Below are 3,471 nucleotides of genomic sequence, written 5' to 3'. Positions count from 1 at the left end.
ACAGTCTCCTAAAGCAGCCGTTCAGTACATATAACTTCGAGAATTCATAGGGGCCATCACAACCCCAGTGATTTCGAGGACCATGAACAATGTAAATAGCGAAATAGAGTCATTCCACAAGACAAGTAGCGGACATGATACTATGCTCTGTTTTAATCAATGGCGTTAATCGTCAAGAAAAGTCGTGTACGCCGAACGTATCATGAAACGCCGTTTTCCATCTGAAATAATTATTCACACTGTTCTAGATCCCTATAGACAGTGACACAGGATCATTCGCGACAAAGGCAAAGAATTGCTGTGGTCCTTTCACGATTCGCAAGCTGAATACGGGGCAACGAGTGTTAATAGACGTGTTAGAAGACGATCCAGAAGCAAGAAGAAGAACTGGCAAAGTTGTAAACCACTCTCTTGATTGGTCAATTATTTATGGATAGTCACTTTCTCCACATGAATGCCAGCGTACATAAGCTCTCAATCCAGAAGACTACCAAATCTGAATACAGATCTACAAATTGATTCTAAGGCAGAGCACTGAAGATTCGCAACTCACAGCATCAATCTTACTTCCGGATGACGGTAGATTGAAACAGAGTGCAATAACTACGCATGGGGAGAGCTTTCGTGGAAGCCAGGTACCAGGATCACTTTAATATCAAAGTTCAAATAGGAATTGTAGGTTACAGTCCCATGGCTTTATACTTATACGTGACAGATAAAGGGGTTCCCTTCATCAACTGTTTCTGTACTACAAATTAATGGCGCTAGTGGATAGCTTTATCCGTGCAGAATGACCATGGATGTTATTTTTGCACGACGAGGCACCACCTTATTCTCTACGCAACATGTGTCAGTACCTGACACAAAGGTTGATGAAAAGATGGATTGTCGAGGTGGTCAAGTAGTATGCCATCCCCGTTCACAAGAGCTTCATCTTTAGATTGCTATGGGAACATTTAAAGATTCTGCTGTAGTCCACGTCCATCAATAACGTTCACAAACGAGCATGTGTTATAAGCTTACGACGAAACCCGTGGGCAACCAGTTGTGCCCACCTGAAAAGGACCTGTAAGATGATTGGTAGCCACTTCAAATGGTTCAAATGGCTCTGAGCACTATGGGACTCAACTGCTGAGGTCATTAGTCCCCTAGAACTTAGAACTAGTTAAACCTAACTAACCTAAGGACATCACAAACATCCATGCCCGAGGCAGGATTCGAACCTGCGGCCGTAGCGGTCTTGCGGTTCCAGACTGCAGCGCCTGTAACCGCACGGCCACTTCGGCCGGCTGGTAGCCACTATAGTGTCAAAAGACAGATGGATGTTGTAAGACAGAACGACCCATATCTCAACAAGTATTTGTTTCCAGATTTGCTTTCGTACCACCTTTCCCTAGTCTCAACCAGTTCTGACTCATTTACGAGAACATCACACTCCTTTTTGAACAAAATTTACATATTATAATCAGCCACTCATTATCCACTGCAGGATAAAGACCATTTCAAAACTTTTCAATGGAGTATGGTCTACAGCTATCTTAATTTCTACCAGGTAATGTGAAATCCCACTTATTACACAAACACACACACACACACACACACACACACACACACACACACAACTGGTATGAATTATCGTAAGCAAACACTCACATCGGGTTATCATGTACAAAAAATTTAGATTATTTATTTGCATGCAATATCTCGCTTTACGCTATTATTCTTAATGTAGGTCGCCTTTATAGTCATTAACATGCAGAAAAACCATCACCGAAGAGCAGTTGTGAGTGCCATTCTAGACCTTTGCACAGATATCTATCTCCAGAAACACTTTGGCTTTTGGAAGAAGGTACTGGCCAACGAGCAAACTTTGAAGTTACCTGAAGTCCTCTGCGTAACAGCGATAGATTTTTTATTTATTTTAGTTATGGGTTTGACGCGGCCCGCTACGAATTCCTATCTTGTGGCAACCTTTTTACCTCACAGTAGCACTTGCAATCTATATCCCCAATTATTGATTGGATGTTTCCCCATCTCTGTCCTCCCTTACAGCTTTCACCATCTACTGCTCTCTGTAGTACCATGGAAGTTGTTGCCTGATTTATTAACACTTGTCCTACCATCCTGTTCTTTCTTCTTATCAATGTTTTTCACATATTTCTGTGGCCGGCCGGCGAGGCCGTGCGGTTCTAGGCGCTACAGTCTGGAGCCGAGCGACCGCAACGGTCGCAGGTTCGAATCCTTTCTCGGGCATGGATGTGTGTGGTGTCCTTAGGTTAGTTAGGTTTAATTAGTTCTAAGTTCTAGGCGACTGATGACCTCAGAAGTTAAGTCGCATAGTGCTCAGAGCCGTTTAAACCATTTTCAATCACATATTTCTTTCCTCGCCGATTCAGCTCAGAAGAACCTCCTCGCTCCTCGATCTTTACTTTATCCTCCCCCCCCCCCCCTCTTCGCTGGGGATTTTCTCTGCACGGTGACTATGTGTTTGTGTTGTCCTCATCGTTTCATCATCATCATCATCATCATTCTTGACAGTTGGTAGCTTGGACTATCTAAAGAATTGGACTGTGTGATAATTGGGACTTTGTACGGGTACTGATGACCGAACAGGAGCGCCCCACAAACCAAACATCATCATCGTTTACCCCCCGCCCCCCTCCCTTAGTTTTCAACATTCTTGCGTAGTGCTACACCTTAAAATTTTCTTCTGTTCCGACTTTCCCACAGTCCATGTTTCACGACCATACAATGCTGTGCTCCAAACGCACATTCCCAGAAATTTCTTCTGGCAGGTTAAGACCCATGTTTGATACTAGTAGACTTCTCTTCGCCAGGAATGCCCTTTTTGTCAATGCTAGTCTATATTGCGGTTAAGGTGGCAGCGGAACGCAGTCTTCCGATACTCCTGTGTTTTCGTTCGGTGCTGAAACATTCAAAATCCCTGCGAGATCGATTCTCATTCTGCTCGATATTCTTCTCACCACCAACTACGGATCCCATGAAACCACCCCGGTGCAGCATTATGATCATCAAGACGAATGCAGCCCGGTATTCAGGAAGACTGACTGACAAAATCCCGTCGTTCTGATTCTCATATCCCTTGTGCACCCCCGGATTTCAAGGGTTAAGAACCTTCAGCACTCCATCGCTGAGCGATCGATTTGCGTCCTTCATTAGCGTAGCAGGTAAAATTTTCAACAGCAAGTCTCGTATTAGCATGGCTTATCTATCGTTCACACTCGCTTTCTGACGTTAGCTATTCATACTCAGTATTATGGGAAATCGTGCTTCAGAGCTCATGTTTCGAAGGTTGAACTGCAAAAATTACCTTAATAGTAGAAGCTTACACACTAGATCGAATTACAGAATTTTTCCCATCATTTCATTGCTCACATAAACTGTGTTGTGAACCATAAATGTTTCCTTGTGCTGATAATATTGAGTCTACATTAGACTGTCGGGTTCGAT

Source organism: Schistocerca serialis, chromosome 8, assembly GCF_023864345.2.
Source record: "Schistocerca serialis cubense isolate TAMUIC-IGC-003099 chromosome 8, iqSchSeri2.2, whole genome shotgun sequence".
NCBI classification, from domain to species: domain Eukaryota; kingdom Metazoa; phylum Arthropoda; class Insecta; order Orthoptera; family Acrididae; genus Schistocerca; species Schistocerca serialis.
Note: the sequence above shows the minus strand (reverse complement) of the source record.